General features: G+C 34.6%; 1 protein-coding gene across 1 annotated transcript in view; it reads left to right on the forward strand.

The window, feature by feature from the left end:
* The window catches only part of DPYD (dihydropyrimidine dehydrogenase), an 821,052-nt gene that overhangs the window by 464,904 nt on the left and 334,229 nt on the right, over positions 1 to 21,919 (forward strand). The gene's annotated exons all lie outside the window — the stretch shown is intronic.

The following is a 21,919-nucleotide window of genomic DNA, read 5'->3' on the forward strand; positions in this document are numbered from 1 at the left end:
CAAATGAAACAATAACAGGAAACATGGCTCCTTATTTTAAGATACAGTTTTAACTTCATCAGGCTTTTAAAGTTGCAATGAAGTAGTTATATTCATACATATGGTTTTGTTTATTGTCTATCTCTCATAGTAGTATATAAATTCCATGAAGGCAAGTATCTCATTGATATTATTCATTCATTTCTTAATAGCTGCATAATTCTATAGTATGGATTGGATATAGCATAATTTACCCAACACTTTCTTTCTTTATGCACATTTGGATTTTTGTCACTATAAAATGTGCATATTTGCAATCTCTATACTAGGTATTTAAAAAGGGAATGCTGTTTCAGAAATATAGTTGATCCTTGAACAATTCAAGGGGCTAGGGTGACAGCTCACACAGCACAAATTCCATATATAACTTTTGACTTCCTGAAAATTTAACTACTAATAGCCTACTGTTGATGGGGAACCTTACTGATAATGTAAAACAACTCATTAACACATATTTTATATATGTATTATATTCTGTATTCTTACAATAAAGTAAAGTGGAGAAAAGAAACATGATTAAGAAAATCATCCGGAAGAAAAAGTACATTTATAGTGCTAAATGTATTCTTACTGAAAAACATTCACATGTAAGTAGATCTGCACTGTTCAAACCCATGTTACCCAAGGGTCCACTTATATATATTATTTAATTTGAGAAACATTGAAGATTAATTTCCAAAAATATACTAGCAGTTTACATATTCAATAATGTAAGAGTACCCATCCTCTCTGCCACCTCCAGCACTGTTTGTTGTTAATCTTTTAAAGTTTTTCTATATTGCAAAGTCCTATGAGTAATAAATGGTATCCTCTGGTTCTCACATGCATTTTCCTGACTACTAGTAAAGTTGAACACTTCTTCACAAAGTTGGTATTTACTTTTCTTCTTCTATGAAATGACTGCACATCCTTTGGCTATCTTCCCAACCTTATTGAGGAATAATTGACAAATATTGACTATTTTACTATAGAGTCAATTATTATCTCTGACATTTGAGGGACATTTTTGTACATAGAGAATAGTAATCTTTAACATATTAGTTTTCCTGCCACGTTTTCTTTTAGCCTACTTTTTATAACTTTTTTTAAAACTAAAGTTTGCCTTGGGGGTGACTGAGTTGGGTTAAGCGTCATGATCTCACAGCTCCTCTATTCAAGCCCCACATCAGGCTCTGTGCTGACAGCTCAGAGCGTGGAACCCACTTAGGATTCTGTGTCTCCCCCTCTCTCTGTCCCTCCCTGCTCACACTCTCTCTCCCCCTCTCTCTCTCTTTCTTTCTCTCTCTCTGACTCAAAAATAAATAAACATTAAAAATGTTTTAAATAAAAAACCTAAAGTTTTCCTTTAGCAGAGTAATATGTGCACACAGTTAAACATCAATGATACTAAAAATGTTTTTATGAAATTCATTTGCCTTCTCCCCCACCTCCTCACACGTTATTTTCTTGATCTTACAAAACAACTACTTTCAACTCTGACCATTTTTAGGTTTTTTTTTAATCCATGCTTCTAAATAAAATACTTATATTGCAGATGTTTTAAGCTAGACATTTTCCATTGTTTTCCTGTTGTAGTTCTTCAGGATTTAGTTCTCAGTTGTTAATGTTTATCTTACTATGTCTTTGTAAATATTGTTCATTTTTGACCTAAGGGATGTGCAATGATTATGTTTCCTATGTCTTCCAAATTTTTTAATATGGACTTAATAATGGCATGGTAAAGAAGTTTTTTAATAAAAGTATCATTTTTTTTAAAATATATTTTACCTGATTTGTTACACATATACAAGTACTTTTTCCACACAAAGTTCCAAAAACTCAATTAGTTTTATTCTCTTTTCCTGAGACCAGCCTTTCCTGTTGTAATCTAGATTTATATTTCGGAGTCTTCAGATTACCATATGCTACTCTCTATTACTGAGAGTTTCCTGAATCTCATTTCTTCTTTTCTTGTTTTGATCTCTTATTTTCCTAAAGCCAAGCATCTTGTTTCTTGCCACAAAGAGTGTTTAGTAAGTACAGTTTTTAGAATTTTTGCAGATTTAAAAATTTCTAGCTTAAAAATAGTTCCTCTTTAAAAATTTAAAGGCATGATTTCTTACTTTCTAGCATTTATTGCTGCCATTGACAAATGTTTTTCAGTCAGAAAGAAATAGAAGAAAAGCAGGAAGTTGCAATATGATACCAGAGAAGCAAAGCTTTTTCAGAAATTGTGAAAATTTTTCACTGGCCAGATGATAGCCTCCCCTTGGTGGAAAAGAATTTAGAGAGGCAAGCCTTAAACTGGGTACATTGTCCCCTCGAAAATATCAATATTCTATCAGTAAGAGCAAAAATAGAAATGGCTGTTGGGTAGACAGTGAACAATTTTAGCTAAATTTGGTTTCACTATAATAATTTATATGGCTAATAATTTATTATTTGATATATAGGCTATTTTTAATTTTCTTTCGTTATTATAAATAATGGTATACTTAGATTTGAAATAAATTCTTAGTAGCGAGATTGTAGCTCAAAGAGTACATTTCTGTTACTTAATCCTTTCAAGTTTTCCAGCATAAAATTCACTAACTGTCCATGAAGTTCCTATTTCCTCAAGGTTCTTCAAGACACAGTTTTATCATTAAAATAAATCCTGATTTGATAGGTATATAATAGGATGCCACTTTAATATTTCCTTCTTTTATTAGTAATGAGGTAAAACACTATTATTTCATTTTTTAAAATTTTATATGGAATTGTTATTTTGTCTTCTGTTTATTTCTATCTTTCAACCATTTTGTATTGGAGGGTTCATCATTTTGCTGATTTAAAACCTTTACAATCATACTTACTAGTTTATTCCTCCCAGCCAGAGTTTTCTTTGGATTTGAATTGATAGTCAAATTCACACTTACTGTCAAGTTTACTTAGCTCTCAGAAATATCTGAGACATGTCTGTGTAGCCCACATAGTAACAGCAAAGTGCAACTAACTTCAGTCTCTGATGCAACTTCTATATCCATAGTTCATTCTGTGCTATGGACTTACGTGATCCCTAGAAAATAAGCTGAACAGGTGAGAACTCATTTAGGTGTTTTTGTTTTGTTTTGTTTTGCTTTGCTTTGTTTTGTTTTGTTTTGTTTTTACTTTGTTAGTCCATGGCTCCCATCCTTTGATGTAGCTGCATCACATCAATTACAGGTTACTTAATGACCAAATTGAACAAGGTGCTGGCATCCAATGAGTAAAGCATGTCTTCAACAGGACTCTTAATTATCTTGAATGGAGTATACATTCTTTGAGTTACTGTTGCAAGGAGGATTTGATCAGAATCCAAGTTTTTAGCTATCTCTAAGGCTAGACCAGAGGTCAGCAAACTTAAGGTCCCCAGGCCAAATATGGCCTAGTTTCGTAAATAAAGTTTTATTGGAGCACAGACACATCCATTAGTTGATATTGTCTATGGTGGTTTTCATGGTACAGTTGGAGAGTAGTTATGACAATGACTGATTAACCCACGAAGACTAAAATATTTCCTAAATAGCTCTTTACAGAAAAGTTTGCTGACCCCTGAGCTAGAACAAAGGCCGGAACTCAGCTGTTAATTCTTTTCTTTTCCCCAATGAATCAAGAATTTTAATCCATGCTAGCCATGTTGTAAGTATTTTCCAAGCTTTTCATTTGCATTTTTATAATTATAAGGTTTGGAAGTATAGATGTTTTGAATTTTTATTAAGCCTGGCTTGCCCTTTCCTCCTTCCTCCCTTTCTGTCCTTCCTTCCTTCCACCCTCCCTTCCTCCCTTCTTTCCTACCTTCCTTCCTTTTGTCCTATTTATTTTCATTGCTTTTATACTTAGTTTCCCAATCATCCAGAGGTTATTTTGGTGTAAATATTTATCAGTTGTCTTAGGACAATTGATGACTCATATTTTTCCATCAATTGAATGTTGTAGTATACCTATACACCATTTTCACATGCATGCCCAGCTACATTGTTTATCTCTCATGCTCCATTGATCTTTCTGTTGCTTCCTGTGATGAAGCCATACTGTTTAAATTACTGATTTTTACTGTATGTGCTGCTTTTACTAACATATATTATCACCCTTTTCCTCTTTTTAAAACATATTCTTAAACTATTCTTAGTACTTTAGGTAAAATTTTGAGGTGCTTTTTTTTTATAATTGACAATCTATCATAGGAATCTTCAATAGAATTTCATTTTATTCATAACTTATAGAATTCTGTATAAGAAAAATATCAAAGATTTGTTATAATAATATTATACATATCTCATACAAATTAAATAAAAGACTAGGAAAGATAGCCATAATAATAAAATCACATATCTGTATGTTTCTATTTTATACCACCATGACACTTTGTACCTAAATATGAGTAACACTTGTCTCATCAAAATCAGTAATTTTGATATTATTTATTAAGTTAATTTGATTTGATTTTAAGTTTATAAGAGAGAGAATGAGAGAGAGAGAGAGTGTGTGCATGCAAGTGGGATAAGGGGGACAGACAGAGATAAAGAGAATCCCAAGCAGGCTCTGCACTGTCAACACAGAGCCTGAAGTGGGTGTTTGAACTCAGGAACTGTGATATCATGACCTGAACCAAAGTCAGACACTTAACCAACTGAGTCACCCAGGCGCCCCAATAGGTTTTTTTTTTTAATTTTAATGGACAGTAACTGGTACAGAAATTGCTCTCTAAGTTATACTAAGTGAATGAAAAATAAGTATATTAAAATTTCTAATATAAAATTAGTAGAAATAATATTAGTCTGTATATTGTTTTAAGGATAGTTGGCCTAATACTTAAGTACTAATCAGAAAATACTAAATTCCAGAAGTTACTAGCGATAGTCCCTAGAAACTTAAAATGTAAAATATGTCTGTCAGTACTCCTGATCTATAATTAATTCTAAATATATCTTTGGTATGTTTTCATATATTTAGTCAAATGTTGAGAGTATGTATAACTGGATGGACTATATTAGCATTTGTACTTCACTGTGTCAATGTTCATACTTACTCAGAAAATGAAATGGTTATGTTTCTCTTCTTTACCCTAAACTGCACGGTTCATCATTAGATTTCATTGTAGCCTGGAATTTTTTTAGGTCAGTGACCCATGATCAATAATTAATATCTGTTCAAACATTCAGTATCATTTTTTAAGTTTTATTGAGAATAACTGGCATACAAAAATTTGTGGACATTTAATATATGCATCTTAATTGAATTTGGGCATCTGTATACACCCATTCTATCATCACAACCAAGATACTAAACATATTCTTTACCCCCAGAATTTCCTTGTGTTTTATTGTGGATTTTTTTGGTAAGAACACTTAACGTGAGATCTACCCTCTTAACATACTGTGAAGTGCACAATACCATATTATTATAACTATGGATAAAATTTTGTACTGCAGATCTCTAAAATGTACTTATCTTGCATAACAAAAACTTTAGACCTATCACTAATAATCAAGGAAATGTAGATGCAAACCACCATTAAATTTCACTAGTATAAACTGTTCAGCTGATGAACTATGCCTTCTCTATCTTGTACATGTGTATTTGGAGTGTCAGACCAAAAGTATAATCACTTATTACATGTCATTAAATAAAATTTACCAGTCTGGCCCACCAACATCTTTTTGGAATTTGATTCTATATCCTACACATTGGTCTTCCTCACTGACTCTAGCATTTTTTTTCCCCCTATCCTGAGATCTCTACCTTGGTTTTTATGATCTCCCTGTAAAACAGGGAGAGGTAGTACAATTTGTGATTTTTGAGGAAGTTTACTGATCTCATTATACACAGTTTTACATCACTGAAGTAAGCATCTGAGGCTTATTCAAAGGTTTTTTAAAAGGATATATATGACCTGGGTCTTTTCCACATTGTAGCACTCACAGTCTCTGGTTCAAATTCTTTCCCTTTTCCAGAATAAGCAGTGTGGCTTGTCATCAGGGGAATTAATTCAGAAATCTTATAATCTGTTGATGGGGGGTAGGGGGGCAATTGTATCATTAACATGTGCAGCTGCATCGTTAGTACTTGGAGCCCCCACTCCCAAGACCAGTGTTCCCCTAATTTCTGTATCAAGGTAGACTGCTCAGAGCCATGCATAGCCTCCTGAACACCCAGCATCAATTCACCAATGATAAGGTAGACATCCACATTATATTTCATGTATTAGAACTATAGGAGGGCAAAGAATGTTAATGCACAGGAGACAATGGAATTATAATAATTATTCTTTGAATTATTTGTATTATGTCACATACTGTTCTAAGCACTTCACATGTGCCTTCTTTGAGTTTTCCAGATAACTTTTTGAGATGTTATCTCTATCACATATTACCAACAAGGAAAATGAAGTAGAAAGGATGTTATCTGTCTAAGTGGCCCAGCTAATATGATTAAATAATTAGATGTGAACTCAAGTAGTTTGACTTTATTCTTTTATTTTAAATCTAGTAGTTTGTTTGTTTGTTTACTTATTTATTTAAGTACTTTCTGCACCCAACGTGGGGCTCGAACTCACGACTCTGAGATCAACAGCTGCATGCTCCCCTGAGTGAGCCAGCCAGGTACCCCTATTCTTGGTAACTAATACAAAGAACTTGCCTCTTTATATCAAAAGAAGTTTCCAAAAACTTAGGTGAAATGGATGAAGTACGTTTGGGGTAATCAGTATTGCCTATGTCTCTTAAACTGGTCTCTTAGTCCATTAAAGTGCTTATTCTAATTCCCCTCAACACCATCAGCACATTCAATAAATATGACCTCTCTGTGTCGATATTTAGGTCTATATATAGCCATCCATCAATTATTTGTGAAAATGATGAATATGAACTGGCTGGGGGTGTAATATTAGAAATCCTTTTCCATGTGAATCAGCAGTTACTTAAGTACTTTTTCTAGCTTATACCCTCTATCTTATGTAAGGAAGCAACAAGAGATCCCTTGTTTATTATGGTTCTGGAACCTGAGATCTTCCACATTTCTCTCTATGTTAGGTTTGTAAACACTTTTCAAAAATAAGATTTTGAAATTACTCCCATTATAAAATTAATCCAAGATATTGTAATTAAATTATAAGATCATAATATAGTGCTATAGTTAGTATCTCCAGTCTAAGTTGTGAACCTTCAGTACAACTTAATTGTGTTATAGAAACAAACTTATTGATATGCTAATGAATAAATTTCAAAATTCTCTTCTCTATAGCTTGTATTAAGCAGTGGTACTTGTAACTATCATTTTATTTTCACTACTATAAAATCAGTAATAATACTTTTTTTATATCAACCGCAGCCAAAAAGCTTTGTGAGAAAATAGTGGCATTTTATTTATCTGTCCTTTGTCTTTTCAATTTTATCTTCCCCTAGGGCTATTTTAGCAGACAAGTTGTACTTCTGTAGGCCTGCAGTGTATAAATTACTCATTCTTTAGCCTTTGGTAATCAGAACCATGAGGTTTTATTACATTTAAATTTATCACATAAAAGGCTTCTGGAGATCTATGATGTTTGTGTAACCCTCACTAAACTTCAAAATAATTTTATATAGTGCTATGAAACATTACAGATATTAGCACTCCATTTTATTTCTAATGAGGCTGATATATTAAAAGGCAATTCACTTATACCATTTCACACACACAAAAAAATTCTGCTGATAAACAGTAGTATTTGACTATTCTCATTCTATTCTCTCTGACTATCCACAGAGGACCACAAGGACCATGGAGCCAGCTTTGATTAATTTTGGATATTTCTGAAAACTTGTCAAAAAATACCATCCTTTAAAAAAACATTTTGAACTTCTCCCTCTATAAATGTTATTTGTAATCGGTTGTAGTATATTGTCCAGATGCTTATTTTTTTTATTGCTAGTCCTTGTCAAACAGCTTAAATGTTTTAAACCCTACTAAACCTTAAAGAAACATGACTATTCATGTTTCACCCTTTAAAGCTTGGTAAGACAATAGGTATGATGCTTTACCTCATCCTCTGTAGTCATCCTTGGCTTTCCTCTTTAATTGGCCCCTACAGACTTGGGACAAGGGTCTATGAATATGGCCCACTGGCCAAATCTAGCCCCTGGCCTGTTTTTGAACAGCCTAAGAACTGACAATGAGTTATATATTTTTAAATGGTTGTGAAAAAAAATCAAAAGAATAATATATGTGGTTTTGAAAGTTATATGAAATTCATATAAGTAGCAATAAGAAATAAACATCTGTTTAATACATTAACCTATGAAATTCAGGTTTTAGTGTCCATAAATAAATTTTCCTTGGAACATAGACATTCTTATTTGTTACATTTCTACTATGACTGCTTTCTTGTAACCGTGGCAGAGTTCAGTAGTTAAACTTGAGTGATAAGAGATCATATTTCCTGCAAACCTTAAAATATTTACTACCTGACTGTTTATAGGTGAAGTTTAATTTTACTGACCTCTGCTCTAGACAAAATTCCTCATCTTATATCAGAATTTTAGTTTCCTCTATGGATAGATACCTCTTCTTTTTGCACTCCAGACATACCTTTCTGTTCTTCTTAAAAATATTTATTTATGAGTGTGCAGTCACATGTACGTATGTGCACACATACTTGTGAGTGAGGGAGGGAGAATCCCAAGCAGGTTCCACTCTCATTACAAAGTCTGATCTCACAAACCATGAGTTCATGACCTGAGCTGAAATAAAGAGCATGATGCTTAACAGACTGAGCCTCCCAGGCCCCTCAGGATACAGATCATTTTAAGTATCCTCCTGTCCAAAGGTCTCTAAAGCACTAGGATATGGTAAGAATGTGTGAAAATATCTGTTAATATTATACTTATCTCTTTTTTTCTGATTTCTTTTTTTTGTTAATGTTTTATTTAGAGATACATGGTCAAAGTTTGCTTTTATTGATGGATACATGATTGAAAATTCTGGAGATTACTGCCTTATATATGTTGTAATCTGTTTTCTATAAAATATAAATGTGCTGCAGGATATCAATTGGTAATTCAACAAGTTTGTGAGAAAATGGGTTGTAGACAGGTAGGTTTAGTGCTGGATGTCTCAAGGCCTTTAATATGCTTAGGTGCTACACGCATCACCAAGGGAAGCTAGCTCCTTGATGGTTTCCCAAGGTAATCTGGTCACAGAATTCCCCATTCATCCCCAAATATCTCAGTAAATACTCTTGGAAAATGTTCTCTCATTCCATAGGATGTTTAAGAAGGTTAACTCTCATTGTATATGTGGAAGCACAGATGATAATTGTAGAGCACTACATAAATAAAAGCTATCCTTTGGAAATGCCTTTGTCAATCTTGACACCCAGACTCAGTTAATTGCTGCTTAAAGGTATTTATTGCTGTTGCTACTGCTATTTAATTAATTAATTTTGAATCTACCTAAAGTCAGAATGTGATTATAGCCCAAAGGAAATTTTACCACTGCATTGTTTCTTCTCATTACCTAGTGATCTCCAAGGCTACTTTGGGTAGTTAGTGGTTAGAATCTCAGATCAGTATTTTAAACAAATGATCAGATTTGATCATAACATCTCTACCAATGTCCAGTTTATTTTTAGGTTAACCTCTAAGAATAGTTATTTTAGGGTTATATCCATGATTTCCTTCTGCCCACCTCTTTTTTTTATTTTGATTATACCATTTTCAGAAATAATAACTATCATGAGTAAAATAATTGATTAAATAATTGAGATGGTGGAATTCTACATTTCCTACTGTTTTCTGAAGGATGAGTAGATAAGAGAGTACACTTTCTCTGAAGACTGGGTTTGAACCAACTGACAAATCTACTTATAGGGGAGGAAAAAGTGTTTCTTACCCCTCTTAGGGTCCCCGGCTGGGTCTGAAAATTAAACTGACACAGATTAACAAGAAAAAAACATATACATTATATTGAATTTTTACATGTACATGAGAGTCTTCACAAGAGAATGAAGACCCAAAATGACCAGAGCAGGAATCTGTTACACCTTTTAAACAAAGAAATAATGTTTGCGAAGAAGTGACAGGACAGAGGGGTTTGTGTTAGTGGTAGCGAGTATTGAAGAAGTAACTAGGAAGGTAAGGATGAGTTTAACAAGCTTTGTGTGTACAGATTTATTAGCCCTAAACTCCCCATCTCTGATGTTAAGAATGTCTTTCCTCCTTCTTCTAGAGAGGATCTGTCACAGGGAAGTTTTAAGACCTGTGTCAGAGAAGTAGGGCGAGCGATGTGAAGTCAGAGTGACTTTCCTTCTGCCACCTCTCCTTCTGCCATCGTAATGTGCCAAGATGCCATATTTGTAGGTAGCATATCCTCTGAACCACATCAATGCATAGACTTTGCCATTTCATTTTCTCTTCTACCATAAAGCATAAAAAGTGGTCCTGATAATTAAAATAGAGTCCTGTTATGAATAACGCATTCTAAAGTCCAGAATTCTCAGAGCTTCTTTGTTTGGTTATTTGTTATTGTTTTGTTTTTATTCTAATGGGTAAAATCCTTCTCTAGGACGCCATACTGATCATCTTTTAGGTATAACATGATTATCCCTATGAAACTGAAAAGAAAAAATAACTTGAAAAAACTTTAGAGGACACAGGAAATTTTTCAAATGTCCTTCAGTTTACTTGTTTGCATCTCCTCTAAAGAGATGGTGTGAAGCAGTTTGGAGTTTACAATAGCTTTGAAAGCATTTATTGTTCCAAGGCTAATTTTAACCTGTAATAAAGATTGCTTTTTTTATTCAGTTGAATGTGATATCCAGTAATTGTTTGTCAAGGCTAAGTGCTATAGGACATAATACATTCTTTAAATGGTGTTTTGTAATTATAATACAAGCATATTTATGGCCTAATATATTAAAGAATGCTATTGAGTACGGATGTTAGAATTATAAGAAAGCTGACTTAAAACTTTATTATTTCAAGTATTAAATCTCATGGCTGCTTAGCTTACATTTAGGGCAGTTTGACTTTGTGTATTTACTCAAATGAATGATTTTTTTTAACTGAATGTTTTTGCAGATCTTGGCAGAAATAAACTGTATTTCTTTTCTCCCTCATTCTGCATTTTCCCATTTTAGTCAGTAGGATATTGGTGGGGAGGATTACCTAAGATATCCAAAGCATGTGTGCTGTTACCTGAAGTGATATTTAATGAGTTCAAGGTTACTCCTAAATCATAAATTTGTGTCCTAGGCCAAAAAAGGTTTCAGATAGCAATGCATACAATCTGAAATATTTCCAATTTGTATGTTTCATAGATAAATAACTTTTTGTTATCTTAAGGAGAATCAGCTAAAAGTGGTATAAGGGATCATGTTATACAATCTCATCATTTTGTTAGAGGAATGACCAGAAAACTCTTTCTAAGACATTGTTCAGGGCCATATGTAGACACAAGTGGTAATGCTGAGGCAGAATTTGCCAATCTTAGAGCCTTATTAGCTAGCTGCTTCTAGAATAATACCATCATCAGGTGTGCATCCTATCTTTTTCAAATTTTAAATAGAAAATATAGCATCCATACAAAAGAATGTATATAATTTAGATATGCATTTTAAGAAATAATAAAATGAATACCTTTTTTCACATTTCACACTGAAAGAGAAACAGAAGATATTCCTGTACCTTTGACTCTGTGTACCCCTGCTCAAATACACCCCTCTCTTTCCCTCTAGAGGAAGTGACTTAGATTTTTATCATTATCATTTTCTTCCTTTTGTATATGTTTTACTATATATGTATGTCTGAACAGTATGCTATTTAGTTTTGCCTGTTTCTCTGTTGCATTATTACGATCATGCAATGTATGTTTTTGTGCAACTTGCTTTATTCTTGTTATCGTTCAGTATTTTTTCACACCTGTCCCAGCCTAATTAGCATTAGCTCATTCATTTTTTCTGCTGTATACCATTTACCCATTGCTTCTTTTGTTAAAAAAGTCACTATTTCACCCTTCTTCTTGAGTTATAAGTTTGAAGTTATGCAATTCTCAGTTAACATTCCTTCTTTATAGAACATATTTTACTCTCTTCTGACTTCCACTGCCAGGAAGTTCACTGTCAATCTGCTTTTCCTTTGTAGGGAGTCTTCTTTTCTCTGTGGCTTCTTTTTAAATCTTCTCTTTGTCTTTGGTGTTTTATTTACTACACGCTGACAGTTAAAACATAAATAAAAACTTTCCTTGAGTTTGTTGTTGTCTCTGAATTTGAAGACTGGTGTCCCTCATTGATTGTATTTATCTTTAACAATATCTGTTGAACTGTGCCTCTCTCAAGACTCCTCATTATCTTCTTGGGAGCCCCACTTAGACTTCTCCTTTCATTCTTACTCATTTTCTATGCCTCTCAACCTCCATAACATGTTTTGCATCCCATTTGTCTGTGCTGCCTTTCAGGTAGTCTTCCCACATACATCAACTTGACTAATTCTCTTCAGCTATGTCTAATCTCATTTACCCCCAAACTCTTAAACTTCTGTTTTCCTAATTTTTAATATATATATCTATATAAACTTGTAATATATATAAATTTGTAATATGTATATATAAATTTATATATATATAAATTTCTAGATATCTCTTTTGCTTATATTTTAAATTTCCATGCTAAGTTTTGAGTTCCTTATTTCCTCTTTTATTTTTCAAACATAATAAACATTTTTGTTCTAAATCTGATCATCTCAGTATCTGTATTCCCTTGTGGAGAATTTTGTAGCTTTTTCTCCCCTTGACTCTCACTTCCAATATTTTTTTTCTCATTTGTTTAGCAGAATTATTCTGTTACGAGTTTACTTTCCATGGAAATTTATTTATGGAAATTTTTTTGATACCTGGTATAAAAATCCCTCTAGACAAAGTTGGAGACTGCATTTCCTAGTTATTTGTAGACACCATGACCAGGGGTCACCTTTAAACCAAATTTTCAACTTGAAGTTTTGTAACCCACACAAGTTTGGAATCCGAAGGGAGATTTATTTTCTTTTTCATCCATAATTAAGGCTAAAATGGACATTTACACCACCATTGCCCTCTGGTTGTTTTCTAGTTCACAAATTGAGAGCATTGCTTTTTGTTTATCCTTTCTTATGGTTAAGCCCTAACGTTTTCTTTCTCTAAGGTGTGTCTAAGCCATTAGAAATCAGGCTGTAGGCCATCAGGGACCAGCAGAAACCCTGAGAGCAGAGATCCTGCACGTGGTTTGTCCTTTGGAATTTCTGCTTTGTTGTCATTTTTCATCCTTGAAAGTTTTTATTTTGACACAAGTTCAGTTGTGCATCTTTTTTTTTTTAAATTTCCCTGTCCAGTATTTTAAAATGTGCTATACCATAAGAGTTTCCTCTCAATATCTTGTTAACCTTACTGCAGAAATGGAAAACTCCTGTCTAATTCTTTAGATGCTTCCTTCCTTAAATGACAGCCATTTCATTTACAGTGGCTTCTACTGTGAAACCAGAGGATTTACACAAGTTTTATAAAAAGTAAAGTTTCTTTTAAAAATATTTATCATTTTCAATGAAAATTCTGCTTTAATACTTGGAGATGATTAATAATTATTAAAACTGACTCAGGCTTACACCTTCACAGCTGCTGTTCTGGGCCTTAAAAGATTTCTTCAAAGCATATCACATGATCATCTTATAAGCAGGCCAGCAGAAATTTCTAAGTTAATTACAGTTTGGCAGAGTGTATCCAAAACCTCTTATCTGAACAGTGAACCCAATAATTTAATCAGTCTGTCTGTTGATTAATCACGTTCTAATCCATCTGATATCAGCTCTGAAAAAGCTCTTCATCTGTTCCTTGTAAAACTTATCTCTGTGAATGCACAGCTGCTGTGAGCTATTGGTATTAATAACTTGAATAGGAGACAGAACACAATGGATTCTCAAAGCCTGCAGAAAAAAGTTTGAACTCCTTAAAACAGTCATTCAGGACTCTCTAATCTGACCCAACTCTATAATATCCCATCCTCATTTCCTGTTGCTTTCTCAACTTCAGCCCATGTACTAGTTAAGGTCAGGTGCTTGAACTCTTCTGTTTTGACTGTTTCTGAAGCTGATGTTGATGAATGAATAAATATGTATTTATCAAATATCACATTGGATATGTGCTTTAATATTTCACTTAAAATCCTACAATTCTCTGTCATATAGCGAAGCATGTAGGGAAGCCAGTTTGACAGGTTAGAAAGTCAAAGAGCAAAACAAATTACTTTTTGGTGTCCTGTTTACAAAGTTATAAGCTCTTTGAAAAAGGGCAAAAGGAAAGACAAAAGGCTACACAAGTCTGTGATTGAATATTTTACTAGTATGACATGAATAAAATTCAAAAAATTAATCTCCATTTTTATTTAGTGTGAGATACCAAATCCTCTATGTGTTTGACGCTATCTAAGAGGTCGGGGGTATTTGATCCAAAATGAGCACTAGAGAGTGACTAAAATTCCTTCCCCCAACATAAAGTAGACATTCAGTATATTCAGGTTCTATTCCTTGTTCCCCTCCTTTAGCCTCCATGTTGATTGTTTCCCTGTTCATTCTAGAACACACTGTGTTGTTTGTTTTTCCTTTTACTTCTACTCTCTTACCTGTTAGTAATGGCTGTCCATTGTGTCAACTCAGTCCAGCTATAAGACTGAGATTAAGTATACCCCAGGCTGTCTGTGTTGACTGACATGAGAGAATTTTAAAGAGTTCTTAAAACTTTGATCTTGTAAGGTTTGGGGCCACAGGAATAGGAAATGGGTTGTTACAATTTATTAAAGACTGTGAAAAGTTTCATTTCATTACATGATAATAATTTTGTCCATTTTACATTCAACTTCCTAATTAATAACTATACTTTATCAGTGTCCATATGATATTTTCTTCCAAGCCTTCTAAGGTGAACCTTCCAAGAAGACTACTATGTAGTAGTCTTTAAGACTCCGTTAAAACTACTTGCTTGGCTCTCAAATTGCTCCATTTTTATTTATATGGCCATACATATGAATCCTGGACCTGAGAGATGACAAGATTTGAATATGACTGTACCTACTCCGCACAACTTGGAACCTGTCAGGAGCCTATTTTTCTATCATATGAACTGTAACAGAGGAAGTCCTCTACAGAAAGGGAAGGATGAAGATCTATGCAAATAAATGCAGAGAGAAAAGACAGAGAAACATTTCAAAATGCGTTTCCTTCCTTCCTGTTATGGGATTTTTTCCTTCTCCTTAAAGTAAATGACACATCCCCACTTTTTAAAAAAAATTTAACTTATTTAAATTGATTTGTTTCTCTTGCAACTAAAATTAGTGCTAATTAGTATTACCTGCATCAAATGTTAAGCGGTCACTAATATTATTCATATCACCCAAATGCACCTGAATTCTAGTTTCATCTCTAATGCTCACTAGAGCTGGGCAGCAGTGGACAAATTCTCTGATAATTTATCTTGTATCTGTAGCTAACATTGTTATTCTTGTTCACTGTGCTTTCCATGTGGGCAGACAGATTTAAATTTCCTGATGACAAATGGGTAAATTTTGTCACAATTTCAGGTTTTTGAGTGCTATCTTTATGTAAGACACGAAGACGGAGAATTGATGTATTAAGAACAAATTTTCATCCTACCCATTCCACCCCTCCAAAACAACCAAGTACAGATTATTCTATTATAACATTTATTTTCAGGAGCAATCAAATATTAATATACTTAGTTCATGAAGAAAATAAAATGTTAGGTACTTCTTTCATAAGAGTGGAGTTGCACTAGAAACTGGGCCACTGTTGAATTTTATTTTACTTTTTGCTATTCCCAAGGTAGCAGTATGCCAGATTTATAATGATAGAATCATATTATGTAACAGGATATTTGTTGTTAGATTTATTTGCAAAGTGAATCTCCTCCATTATGGAATAATGTATATATAAAGTCCACTCACACAAAAAGTCACATATTTAAGAAGACAATTTGTCATGCAGTGCATTTAATTTATAAACTTCTAGCTTTTTTTTTTAATATATTTTTATTTATTTCTAGGAGAGAGAGAGACAGCGTGAGCAGGGGAGGGTCAGAGAGAAAGGGAGACACAGACTCTGAAATAGGCTCCAGGCTCTGAACTGGCAGTCAGCACAGAGCCCGACACGGGGCTCGAACCCACGAACCGCGAGATCATGACCTAAGCGAAAGTCGGACGCCTCACCGACTAAGCCGCCCAGGCGCCCCTATAAACTTCTAGCTTTTAAAACTAATTAATTAAAAAAAATTTCTTTGACGTGAAAACAGTTTATGGCAGAATTTTGGGAATTAAGAAAGGAATGACTTACCCCTAAGATTTAAATTACAGGTTTTCAGGTAAACCAATGAAACTTTCTCTATAGTTTATAACAATATGCACTATGATACCACAAAGCACATTAAAAAGTATTTTCATTTTACCATGTGTTTCGGCAGTTCAGGAGTAAAACATCTTTAAAATTATTATCACCAAAACTTTTACAAAGTCATCATTGCTCCACCATTCCCAATTTCTCCCCCAACATCTACCTACTATAAGAGGTAACTACTCCCCTGAGTTCTTTTAATAATTCTCCTATACTTACATTAGGTCACATAAGTATGTTTCAGTAAACAGTATGTCATGTTGTTTTATTTGTTTAAGGTATCATATTCTATATATTTTTCCACAGCTTGCTTTTTTCACTCAACATATTTCTTTTCTTATTTTATTTTATTTTTTTCTTAAATAGTTTATTGTCAAGTTGGTTTCCATATAACACTCAGTGCTCATCCCCACAAGTGCCCTCCTCCATGCCCATCAGCCCCCTTCCCTTCTCCCTCCCCCCATCAGCCCTCAGTTTGTTCTCAACATTCAAGAGTCTCTCATGGTTTGCCTCCCTCCCTCTCCCCAACTATTTTTCCCCTCCTACTCCCCCATGGTCCTCCGTTAAGTTCCTCCTAATCCACCTATACATGAAAACATATGGTATCTGTCCTTCTCTGCCTGACTTATTTCGCTCAGCATAACACCCTCAAGAACCATCCATGTTGCTACACATGGCCAGATTTCATTGTTTCTCATTGCCATGTAGTATTCCATGGTATAGATAAACCACATCTTCTTGATCCATTCGTCTGTTGATGGACACTTAGGCTCTTTCCATGTTTTGGCTCTTGTTGAGAGTGCTGCTATGAACGTTGGGGTATGTGTGCCCCTATGAGTCAGCACTCCTGTATCCCTTGGGTAAATTCCTAGCAGTGCTATTGCTAGGTCATAGGGGAGTTCTATTGTTAATTTTTTGAGGAACCTCCACACTGTTTTCCAGAGGGGCTGCACCCGTTTACATTCCCACCAACAGTGTAGGAGGGTGCCCGTTTCTCCACATCCACGCCAGCATCTGTAGTCTCCTGATTTGTTCATTTTAGCCACTCTGACTGGCATGAGGTGGTATCTCAGTGTGGTTTTGATTTGTATTTCCCTGAGGATGAGGGACACTGAGCATCATTTCATGTGTCTGTTGGCCATCTGGATGTCCTCTTTGGAGAAGTGTCTGTTCATGTCTTTGCCCGTTTCTTCACTGGATTATTTGTTTTTCAAGTGTGGAGTTTGGTGAGTTCCTTATTGATTTTGGATACTAGCCCTTTATCTGATATGTCATTTGCAACTATCTTTTCCCATTCCGTCAGTTGCCTATTACTTTTATTGTTTCCTTTGCCGTGCAGAAGCTTTTTATCTTGATGAGGTCCCAATAGTTCACTTTTGATCTTGATTCCCTTGCCTTTGGGGATGTGTCAAGTAAGAAATTGCTGCCGTTGAGGTCAAGGTCACTCAACATATTTCTAAATTAATCTGTTGTGGTATAGTAGCTGTGGTTCACTCAGCAAAGTTTATTTTTCATTTTCATTCAACTTTTTTGGACCCTGTTTCTTTTCCTAGCCTCTTAACAAGCCATCTCTGCAAAGTTTCTTTTTCTGTTCATTGAGGCCATTATGACTATTTTGAGCCCATTGGTAACCATGGAAACATTACAGATTTTTTTTTTCCTTAGGATAAGAGAGGTCAAGTAAATGAACTTAAACAAGCAAATATAATCAGCCTGTTTACCATTTAAATCTCTTTACTAATGCTGAAAAATCACTAGCATCACTTCAAATGTTAAGAGGTCACTAACGTTCAATTGTATAATGGTAGTTACAGTATCACACAAAGCAGAGATATCACATAACATTTCCTTACCTATAAACATCAATTTTTAAAAATCGGTATATTGTTAATGCACTGAAGATTAGAACTATGGTAAAATTCATCTTCTTTGTTATAGAGAATGAGCTCATTTGTTCTAAATATTCTGAATATGTTTGTTAAATTAATTCCCTTAAGCGATGCTAATATAATTTAGCTATTAAATATTAAGGCAAAATATTATCTTATGAAATCATGTTCAAATTCTAGTATTCCCAGGTCAAAAGCTTTAGTAAGTTATTGCCCAATTATTGAAGCTCTAACTCTATAATCATATAACCAAAGATAATTGGTTGTATCCAAGTTTTCATTCATCTTTCACTTAATTTAACAATTCCAAGAAGTCTTAAGTTAGTGGAGAAAAGTTTTATTTACAAAGTAGTAGCAAATATGAATGAATTTGGGAAAGAAAACCTAGAATAAATCTTCTATTACCGATTTGTCACTGGGTGACAATCTTGGAATCTCAGCACTTTTGTTGAATCTGAAATACCCTGAATTTTTAAATTGCTACAATGGCAGCAGTTGACTCACTGATAGTTGACAAGCTCTACACATTAAGCATTATTTTGGCGGGTGTTAACAATCTTATTTCTTGGCTTGAGTTAAAGAAAGAAAACTGACCTGTTCGGAGAAACACTGCCTGTCTTAAATCAACATAAAGGAATTAGCAACCCCGATGATGAAGTAGATAAAATTTCCTTTTGATTTGCTTGCACTTACTGTTTGATCTTGGTTAAGGAGATCATTGATAATTCTCCCATGGTATATTTAGAGTTTAATACCAGATTACAGAAGAGAAAAATAAAACACCCTCAACATTAAAAGTAAATTTCACTCACAGTACTCAAAAGAAAAATCTCTAACATCACAATTTTAGGTTTTAAGTTACCACTGATGTGCGGCTTTTAAGAAAGGAGCATTTGCTTGACTATCCTCCATTTTTTTATCAAATTTTTTTAATGTTTATTCTTGAGAAAGTCAGAGACAGAACATGGAAGGGATGGCAGAGAGAGGGGGAGATGAATCTGAAGCAGGCTCCAAGCTCTGAGCTGTCAACACAGAGCCCGATTTGGGGCTCGGACCCACAAATCATAAGAGTATGACCTGAACCAAAGTTGGACACTTAACTTACTAAGCTACCCAGGTGCCCCTGACTGTCTTCCATTTAAATCTTGTCGGTTTAATTTTCCATTTGGCCAGTTTGTGTTGTTGGCCTAATTGTTTAGGGGGCTTACTGTAAAATAGTATATGGCTTAGAATTACTGGACCATTAAGGTTTTCCTTACCCATTATGGGTGCAATTCTTCTATGCTGTGCCTTTTTTATTTTATGATATTAAAAAAAAAAAAAGCCTCGGGGCGCCTTGGTGGCTCACTCGGTTAAGCCTTCAACTTTGACTCAGGTCATGATCTCGTGGTCCATGAGTTCAAGTCCCGCATCAGGATCTGTGCCGCCAGCTCAGAGCCTGGAGCCTGCTTCAGGTTCTGTGTCTCCCTCTCTCTCTGTCCCTTCCCCACTCATGCTCTGTCTCTGTCTCTCAAAAATAAATAAATGTTTAAAATTTTTTCAAAAAATTAAAAATTAAAAAAAAGCCTAAACATACTGTGAAAATGTGGGTCCAGCCTAGGGCACAGACATAAGAAGCAACTATAGTTGGTTAAGATCATAATAGGTCATCCTCCAAGGTATCTAGATAGCCATGGACCTGGTTAGGAATTCACATCCACCTGACCCAGAAAAGCTTTAGGGTCAGATTGTATCTGAATAAGTCCATTGTATTTAGATCCTAAAGGTCAGATAAACCCAGCAAGTTAAAGCCAACAGTCAGGGAGATCTTAAAAGCTACAGTGTGAGGAAGTTCAAGCATGCTTCCTGTCACTGAGGCTCTGCAGTAGGCTGAGATGGGTAGAGGTGGGCAGTCTGTGTCAAGTACATGTTACCAGCATCTAGCTGTAGTTGGTGGTAGGGAGCTGTATTCAGGGGTCACTGAGGCATCAGAGAAATCAAGAAAGTCCCCAATTCTAGAGTAACAGACCAGTAGGAAAAGATCTAAAGCAAAGAACAAGTACCTGAAATTTGAATATAATGTCTGTTCAGCAACAGAATAAGGCTAGCAATAAATCCTGTATAGTTCCCATGCCTCAGGACAAGACCCATTCTAGTGCCTAGGGTTTTGCTTTAGGCTTCTTCAAAAAACATTATTGAAGCACCTACTAAAGGCCAGGCTAGAAGCTGGGCATGTGTTAACAGATGAGATAGTTTCTTTTCCAATCCTTATACTACTGGAAGGTTCAAACCAGAATGTAGACACAGTACAGGATGTTAAAAATGCCAGTGGGGCGGGGGGCAGTGCCTAGGTTGCTCAGTCAGATAACTCAGAGTAGCTTATTAAGATTTGATGATGTTGGAAACATGGAAGGGTTTTGCAAAGGGACTAAAGTCTAAGTTAAGATCTGAGGAATAGATAGGAACAGGGATGCTGCTAACATTAATCAGTTTTATTGAATAACTAAGAGATGCCACTAAATTATAAAGTGGTCCTTTAAATAGGTCTTCCTGCATCTGTGGGACTATTCAGTGCCAGAGCACATGAGTTGGTGAACTGAGTAAGGACTCTATTCATTTCCTTGGCCAAGTTTTTCTATACAGGGCAAAACCTGTGGCCTAGATTGGATTTATCTAGGTAAAAGACTTTTAGACTAGGGAGTAGAGCAGAGGAAATAAAGACTTCAAGGCTTAAAGTGTATGGCTCTTGAAAGTTGAAATATAGAAGAAAATAAGTCTTATTTGATGGAAACATTCCTAGCATTGTCTTCTCAGACCATGGCAGCATGTGAGTACCTACCTGGCTAAGCTGCCCTGAGGCTACCTGTAGGGAGGGAGAGCATACATTTAAGGCTTTGCCAAGACAGAAATTTGACCCATTAAACCTGAGCTTCCTGGAGTGACTTAACTTGTCATTTTACGCATTATAAAATTGTGGAACACTGTTTCACAATGGCAAATCAAAGTAAGGCTGGTGGTGTTGCCCATAATTACAATAGAAGTGGAATGGCTTAATTAGTAAAACATTAACTGGCAGGATTCCTATAAGTAAAAATGTACATATTTAAGGAAGCTTATTGTAACATTCATACATTTATTTTATAATATACTAATTCGAATGTAAAAGTGAATGTAAATTACCAGAAATTAACATGCAATGTGAAGAAAAGTCCTTTTATCCTCTGCAACTGTAGCATTTGGCAGATTCAGGAATAAATAATCTTTTGTGGCAAGGGTATGCCTTATCAAACATATGCAGATCAGCACTAATTAATGCTAATTAAGGTTTCCTGTCTATCTAGTTGGAAAAACGTCCAAATGTTATGAAATCCAGTTAGTATGCCTATTACGCTAATTGTTTTATATGGGGTGGTTCTTAATTAAAATATGTAAATTGACCTTAATTGCTATATACTAATGGGGGTTCATGTTATCTCACTAAAAGTGACAAGATGGTGAGGAGGGGTACTTAAATGACTAATTCTGATAAATCCTTAACTAAATGACCTTTACTCAAAATTAATTTTAATTGGAAGTTGGCTAAAGAAACATTTTTCTTCTTTGTTTCTTTTT

This window comes from Hyaena hyaena, unplaced genomic scaffold, assembly GCF_003009895.1.
Source record: "Hyaena hyaena isolate Hyena2069 unplaced genomic scaffold, ASM300989v1 scaffold_32, whole genome shotgun sequence".
In the NCBI taxonomy this organism is placed as follows: Eukaryota; Metazoa; Chordata; class Mammalia; order Carnivora; family Hyaenidae; genus Hyaena; species Hyaena hyaena.